At 35.9% G+C, this 8,827-nt stretch overlaps 1 long non-coding RNA gene across 1 annotated transcript; it reads left to right on the plus strand.

Annotated features, from left to right (window-relative positions):
- Positions 1 to 8,122: 8,122 nt before the first annotated feature.
- LOC147313036 (uncharacterized) lies at positions 8,123 to 8,827 on the plus strand. Its single transcript, XR_015125136.1, has 3 exons — positions 8,123 to 8,215; positions 8,493 to 8,588; positions 8,675 to 8,827. It is a non-coding gene; the product is annotated as an uncharacterized LOC147313036 (long non-coding RNA).

Consider the following 8,827-nt stretch of genomic DNA (forward strand, 5'->3'; position numbering starts at 1 on the left):
TTATCTGTAACTATTTTTCTTTGATTTGGGGGTATGAAAATAAATCAAAAAAGTCAAAAGTATTTGAGATTTTATTGTATCTTTTGCGGCGCTTTCTCTCTTTGGCATCTCACACACATCTGATCCATGAACCTCAGACCACAGTACAAAAAACTATTATTGTCTCCAGTCTGACTTCCTGTTCATCTTCAGTATTAAATCTTTACCCTGCTAGTTTAAACAGCTCTGTTTGAACTGAACTCTAAACAGTCTTTTCTAAATAACATATAAATATATCTCCTGTGATATGTTTATATATAATTGCAAATTATACCCATATTGCATTAAAAAATTGGATTAAAGGATGAGCGATGTGGGGAAAAAGTGTGAAACTTAAAGACAGTTCAGTCACACACTTGTAGATGTGTCAGAAGTTCATCCGGTCATCATGAAACTTTTCGAGCACTGTTGCTGTTGAACCCACATTCTCACTAAAACACTTCCTCTTAACTACTGAGAAAAATTAGAAATAACAGGTATCTGACCACTAACACCTCTCATCTGTGTCCTTGTGACTGGTGCAGTCACCACTGTTAGAGCTGCTAATAGTGGTGACTGCACCAGTATCAGAACCTTCACATGATTCATGTATGCAGACAGACATCACCATGGAAACTGTTTTCTAATAATAAACCAAATGTACAGAAGAGCTGCATTAATGTCAACACTTACCTCATCTAACGGTCTTCACACCTTAAGTTCCTCTATCCTGTTATTGATTATTTTCTACTGATGTAGAGTCCTTGGTGATACGAGAGTCTGCAAATTACATTGAATATAAAAGTTAAAATAAAGTTCTTCACTTATTTAATATTTACATTTGGAGAGAGGGGGTAGGTAAGGAAACACCAAAGTTAAAAACTGAAATAATTCAGACACAGAGGAAAAGAAAAGGAGTGATGCCACTGTGAGGAAGTGAGCAGGAAGTTGATGCTGTATTCGTCTCTGAAACTGTCTCATTTGTGAAGGTGAGAGCAAGAACAGAGACTGAGAGAGACAGAGAAGCACGATGGCTGCATTCACATGGATTCAAATGTCTTCATTACTGATACTGATGCTTCAGTTTAAAGGTAAGTGTGCATAGAAACACATTCAATTAATAAACTGCATTATTATCACAGGTGTTGCTTCTTTTTCTTCCTTTAACTGAAACAGTCATGATTAACTTTTTGACTTTAGCTGACTCTTTAAAACAAAAGTTAAATCTTAAACTTGTGTTGTATTTAAAATAAACTTCACATTATAAACATAACACTCATATTCATAACATATTTGATGTTTCACATTTCTCTCTCTTTTTCTCAACAGGAACAACTGAGCAACATCAAACTGTTCAAACTGTCACAGCTGGACGTGGACATGATGTTACTCTGCCTTGTAACACCTCGTTACAAGGTCAGCATAACTGTAGCAGTACTACCTGGATCTTCAGTCATTCAAGCACCACAGTATCACTCTTTGAGTTTGGGCATATTAAAGAAACCAAACCTGAATCAGACAGACTGAGTCTTTCTGCAAACTGTTCTCTGGTTATAAAGAAGGTCACAGATCAGGATGTTGGTCATTACACCTGCAGACAGTTCAAAACAGCAACAGGATCACAAGAAGGTCCAGACTTTGTGATTGATCTGTCTGTTATTAACAGTGAGTATTTACATCTTAATGTTTTCAGCTCAAACTGTCCTGTTAGAACAACAAACTGAAACACCACAATAATTATGATCACAGTGATGAAGTTCATTTTTCTATTGTTGCTTTTCTCTTACAATATCTCCATCTTCACCAGTGTGTGTACATGAGAACAATGATAAAGCATCTTGAACAGCTCTGTGTTGACATATGAACACTGTAGACTCACAGTTGAGTGTCTGTATGAAGATAAAGAGAACATATCCTCAGACATGAGACATCATCATGAGACTTGTTAGACTGTTAAACATCTCACCACTGTTTCCTCTCTGTTGGTGTTCACTTACTTTCAAGTCTTTTCTTACTGTCAGTGTCTTTAATGATGTTATTGTTTTTCTTTAGATGAAGAGTCAGCAACAACAAAATCAACAACATCACTGACAACAGCATCAAATAATCAAGTCTAATATTTATATATTTATAATTATTTATGTATTATATTTCAGACTGGCTCTTAACTGTGTGTGGAGAGATTCCGTGTTTTGTTTTACATGTTTTAAATATTTCCAGTTCAGTTGTGGTTTACTGACATCTAAAGTCAAATCATTAACCGTACGCTCTGTGTTTCTTTTAGATTCAGGTAAAGACTTGGAAATAGCAACATCAACAACAGTGATGTTCACCACAAGAAAATCAGCAACAGAACCAACAAACATATGGACAACAAAAGAAGAAGTAAAGACATCAGAGGGGACACTGACACCAGATAATCAACCACATGGTAGAGACTGTCTTCTTTGGAAATTTTAATGTCAGACTGAGTCTTGTCTGTGTGTGGACAGACCGTTCTCACTCCCGAGGCATAATATACTTACGATTTGTCATGTCTCAACCCTAACCATAACCTTATCCCTAACCTTAACCACTTTAATGACGTTAGATAGTGTTTTCCAAAGTGATTTAAGTAAAATGAACGTACATGTGTAGATTCATTTCAAACGGTTCTCAAGTTTCCTCATTTTTCCGATCTCGTAATATAGGGACATGTTGGGTGCCCGGAAGTGTGATATACTGACGATTTGTCACCTAGCGTAAAATGTTAGGCTTTGGGAGTGAGAACATGTTGGTGTGGAAGAAATTCATTGTTTAACACATTTTAATAATCTCTCCAGTTCAGTCAAGGTTTATCGTCATTCCTGTGGGTTTAGCAGCACTCTTAATAATTGTTGTTGTGATCATCAGATGGAAGAAAACTAAAGGTGAAAACACTGACAGATGAACATTTAACATCATAAGCAGAATGAAGGAAATAAAATGTTGAATTCTTTGATTTCTAATGTGGAAGTTCAACTATTTTTTTTCTCTTGTCAGTAAACAAAGCACAACAGAGCGACAACATGGTGAGTTTAAATCTCCAGATAACAAGTTCTCTTTCACCAATGTTCTTTTCATCATCGTCTTTAGACTCTATAGTTCCACACCAGACAGAGACTCTAAATAACTTAAAGTCAGCTGGAAAATACTTTGAATCAGTTCCTCCTTGAAACAGTTTTGTTAATTCAGTATTATTTTGGTCACAAACTGTATTTTTGCAGCGACTGAGCTTAAACCCTGCAGACACTGAGTCTGGTCCAGGAACCAATCAGGAGACCAGTGAGATCTCTCAGTACTCCCAATACAAAGTTACACTCAGTGTTATGTTTAGTTCAACAGAGAAGCTGAAAATGAATTTACTTCAATAGATGTGAAACAGTCCCATCATGAATTCACATACTGAGCAGTTTTTATATTGTGTTCACTGTGCAGGCTGATGCTGATGATGGTGTTTCCTATGCTTCCATCAGCTTCACCAAGAAGACCAAGAATAAAGCCCAGGTAAGATTTTGGTATTTACATTGATGATGTTAGCAGTAAGTTTGTGATTTTTAAAGCTCCTGTCAGTTTATTTATTAAATAACATCTTATAATATTTTTTCATATAGGCTTGTGGGGATGATGATGACACTGTGACTTACAGCACTATGAAAGTTCCCTCCTCACCTGCTGGACTTTCCACTGATCCCAGCGATCTCTATTCCACCATCAACAAACCAAAGAAATAGGGTGTTACTCATGAAATGTTTCTAGTTGTTTTTTCTGGATGCTGCATGAATGCTTGGATCATAGAGTAACTTCCTGTTTGTTCTTTTTATAGTAACATATATGGTATAATACTGGGTGTATTTGTGCTGGGGTAACAATGGTTATGCTACAGAATTGCTCATTTTAAGATCTCCATTGTTAATGTAGTCTAGTGATAGTTACCTTTATATCAAATTAGATATCCACACAGAATATTGTTATTAAACTTTTATTCATTTGCTGTGTGCCATTTTTAACAATACAAAAAGGGCCATAAAACTAGGCTTGAGAGGTGTATCTCACTGTATCCATGACGATATTAAACTTCCTGTTTGTGACATCCAAAAACATGACAGCAAAAACGCTTAATATTCAACTTAATTTCACTTTTCAGACCCTTTCAAAACAAAAGAAAAAAGAATAGTGTTGATAACATGTCTGATTGTGCACACCTAGTTTTAAAGATAAGTGTGAACCAAAATCCTAAAGTCGTGCATACTGCTTGTCGGCTTTGATGCCAACAGGCTAACTTTCTTACTGCGCTGTGCAGACTTGCTTTCCAGTTTCTTGGTAAGTAGAGTTTGAACTTTTCTAATTTGTGCTAAACTTTCTGTTATGAATATAATTCCATGTCCATTGCAAATATGATCTGTGTTGTTGGATGATATAGGTTAAAGTAGCTTAAAATCCATCTTTTAAGCTGCTTTCAGTGATTATTCTAAAAATAAATAATGAGTATTTTGGAGTCATTGTTATAATTTAGTCTTAGTTTTAGAGTTTCATTTGCTCCATCAGTGTTTCCTGTATTTTCCTCTTGTATCAACTCCCCATGTTAAGTTCATTCATGTGTTTACATTTCCCCATTTAGTTTTGATTGTCTCCTGTTTTTTTTTTTAGATACATATTTTCTTGTCTGGTTATCCAGCTGTATCAATGTCCAATAATTACCCTCGTCTACATTTAGCATTGTCTTTCCTTCAGACTTTGTCTTAGTGCTTGTTATTCTCCCTGTCAGTTCCCAGTTGATTTTAGACATCACTTTTTTCATTTTCTCATGGGACTTTTCATCAGTTGAAGTAAAGGATTGCTTTTCATTAAATCAACCTTTGTTTGTTTTCCTTAGAAGTATGCAGAAAGATGAAGCAGTGCATTATATGTGTGTGGTCAACATTAGAGGGTTAAACCTCAAGAGCTGCTGTATTTTTACCGAAACACTTCCTCTTAACTTCTCAGAAAGAATGACTTCAGAGGTGGAATTGGAAACCAAAAGGTCTCAGACCACTAACACATTTCATCTGTGTTCTCACCTCACAGCTAACAGTGGTCACTGCTGCAGTGTCATCATGTTTCATTGCAAACTTCAAGACTCAAATTCCGACGTGTAATAAGTTTAAATCTTGACCTCTTTTCATGTGTGCAGACAAACATCACCATGAACATTGTTAATCCAAACACTTAACTCATCTAACAGTCTTCACACACTAAACTTTCTCTAATCTGTTGGTAGTCAAGACAACATCAAGACAATCATGTCAATAGATGACAAAGGGAGCCTGCAAAATGCATTGGATGTAAAAGTTAAAATATTAGAAGTTTTTCACTCAGTTAATATCTACAATAGACAAAAGAAGGCTCAGATGCTTAAAAGCCATGACATATAAGCTTTGGATATAAGATCAGAAGTAAAGACATCAGAAATGACACTGACAACAGCAACAAACAATCTACCAGGAGGCAGCGACGCTCACTCTTCTTTTGACGACAAAAAGGTGACTATCACACTGACACTTGATCGTGTTTGTGTGGAGAAATTCAGTATGTTTAAAAAATTCCACTTCAGCTGTGGTTTACTGGAGTCTGAGTCAGAAGAAGGTCAGAAGAGCTCTTAGATTCACATCTAGACACTCACTACAATAAGAACTCCTCTCCTCTTTTTTCAGTATTATTACCTCCTTTTAAATCCCATTTATCAGTGTTTAATTAGAAAGGTCACTCTGGGGCAAACACGACGTCCAGCTGCTCTGCACTGAGTAAAGAAGGTACACTTCTTTGTTTCATGCAGATTATTGCAATGATGTTATGATATATTGAGCAGACAGCTGCCCAAGTTAACTGTGACTATCACCAGTTAATGTGGGCGTGTTTCCTTAATCAGCGGCAGGGGTTAGTGAACAGGATGTGAACAGGATGTATGCAGGCAAACTCCAGAATCCAGCGAGCTGAATGGTAGTTTGTGAGAAACACAGAGTTACGAACTGAAGTGGAAGACAATTTATTTTTTATATTACAATTATTTTATTATTTATGTTGTGTGAAGATAGTATTGATACATATATGCATTTTTACTAGCTGAGACTTTTGTTTTCTTTTAGCCGAAGTCTTTAATCATGTCAAACTGTATGGCACTAAGGTGACCCTGGAGTAAAAACGTAGTAATTAATTTTAGTTGACACATATCGATTTGTTTCTCCTAAATTGTTAATAAGTATTGATATTGTTACAATATGTTAAATTATATTGTGTACAAAACCGTTTTGATACAGTAGTTAAAACACACAGACTGCCTGCAGCCGTTATGGGCTATAGAGGGATAAATGCATTTCTTTACCCAGTGTGATTCCAAATTATAATCAGACAGCAAGTACCTGCTATGTGGTAACAAATGGTGGGAAACCTAAAGACAGTTCAGTCACACACTCAAGGTAACCATTTATCTGTCAGTGGCTCATCTGGTCATCATGAAACCTCCAGTGCTCTGTAGCTCTTGTACCCACATCACCAAAGCATTTCCCTTTCACTTCTGAGAGAAAAAATGACTTCATAGGTGCAATAAGACACCAACAGGTCTCAGACCACTAACACATTTCATCTGTGTTTTATATAGCTGCTAACAGTGGTCACTATGAGGAAGTGAGCAGGACGTTGATGCTGTGTTCATCTCTGAGACTGTCTCATTTGTGAACGTGAGAGCAAGAACAGAGACTGAGAGAGACAGAGAAGCATGATGGCTGCATTCACATGGATTCAAATGTCTTCATTACTGATACTGATGCTTCAGTTTAAAGGTAAGTGTACATAGAAACACATTCAATTAATAAACTGCATTATTATCACAAGTGTTACTTCTTTATTGTCCCTTTAACTGAGACAGCCATGATAAACCTTTTGACTTTAGCTGACTCTTGGAAACTAAAGTTGAATCTTAAACTTGTGTTATATTTAAAATAAACTTCACATTATAAACATAACACTCATATTCATAACATATGTGATGTTTCACATTTCTCTCTCTCTCTTTTTCTCAACAGGAACAACTGAGCAACATCAAACTGTCACAGCTGGACGTGGACATGATGTTACTCTGCCTTGTAAAAATGTGATACAAGGTCAGCATAACTGTATCAGTACTGTCTGGCTCTTCAGTGATTCAGGCACCACAGTATCACTCTTTGACTTTGGGCAGAATAAAGAAGCCAAACCTGAATCAGACAGACTGAGTGTTTCTGCAAACTGTTCTCTGGTTATAAAGAAGGTCACAGATCAGGATGTTGGTCGTTACACCTGCAGACAGTTCAAAACAGCAACAGGATCACAAGAAGGTCCAGACTTTGTGATTGAGCTGTCTGTTATTAACAGTGAGTATTTACATCTTAATGTTTTCAGCTCAAACTGTCCTGTTAGAACAACAAACTGAAACACCACAATAATTATGATCACGGTGATGAAGTTCATTTTTCTATTGTTGCTTTTCTCTTACAATATCTCCATCTTCACCAGTGTGTGTACATGAGAACAATGATAAAGCATCTTGAACAGCTCTGTGTTGACATATGAACACTGTAGACTCACAGTTGAGTGTCTGTATGAAGATAAAGAGAACATATCCTCAGACATGAGACATCATCAAAAATGAGACTTTTAAAACTGTTAAACATCTCACCACTGTTTCCTCTCTGTTGTTGTTCACTTACTTTCAAGTTTTTTTTTCTCACTGTCGGTGTCTTTAATGATGTTATTGTATTTCTTTAGATGAAGATGTAACAACAACCAAATCAATAACAGTAAAGTCCAGCACAAAAAAAACCATCAACAAAAAAATCCACAAATCTCTCTTATTTTAAAGTTTAATGTTTATATATCAAACTGGCTCTTAACTGTGTGTGGAGAGATTCAGTGTTTTGTTTTACATGTTTTAAATCTTTCCAGTTCAGTTGTGGTTTACTGACATCTAAAGTCAAATCATTAACCGTACGCTCTGTGTTTCTTTTAGATTCAGGTAAAGACTCGGAAATAGCAACATCAACAACAGTGAAGTTCACCACAAGAAAATCAGCAACAGAACCAACAAACATATGGACAACAAAAGAAGAAGTAAAGACATCAGAGGGGACACTGACAACAGCATCAAATAATCATGAACATGACGGTAGTAGCTGAATCTCTCTCTTTGTGTGCAATCTTGACAGACATCTGTTTTGTTTCCATGACAGACAAAAAAAAATTATATTAATAATATATTTTTAAACACATTTACTTGACTTTTATCATTTCCATTGTTGGTGTTTATTTATAATTTAGAATAAATACTGTAGCTAGAAACTCCACTACATGTTAGAAAATTGATTGTTTTTAACACATTTGAAATATTTTGAGTTTTGCACTGAACAAAAAGTTGAAGCCAAAATATTTTTGCTCATTTTCAGATTGTCTGTATTTGCTGAGATGCATCTTTGTGTCTGTGGGTTTAGCAGCACTCTTAATATCTGTTGTTACAGTCAACACGTGGACAAAATCTAAAGGTGAGAAAGTTCACAGATGAAACTTTATACATAAAAAGCTTTGAGTTTTACTGTTTGCTCTATAATTTTTTGTTTTGTCTTTTCAGGACACAAAACACAGATTGAAGAAAACACTGTGAGTCTGAACACTCAATAGTATGAGGTGCCGTAAGGGACATTATTACTGAAACGCACTTACACACTCCACTGAAAGCCAAGGCATTTCAGTTGAACAGGAAGTTGTTTCCTGACAAGGAAAC

The sequence above is a fragment of the Aulonocara sp. 'chitande type north' Nkhata Bay genome, linkage group LG15 (genome assembly GCF_057382095.1).
Source record: "Aulonocara sp. 'chitande type north' Nkhata Bay isolate Kocher_YH1m ecotype deep benthic linkage group LG15, A_spYH_male_GT1.1, whole genome shotgun sequence".
NCBI classification, from domain to species: Eukaryota; Metazoa; Chordata; class Actinopteri; order Cichliformes; family Cichlidae; genus Aulonocara; species Aulonocara sp. 'chitande type north' Nkhata Bay.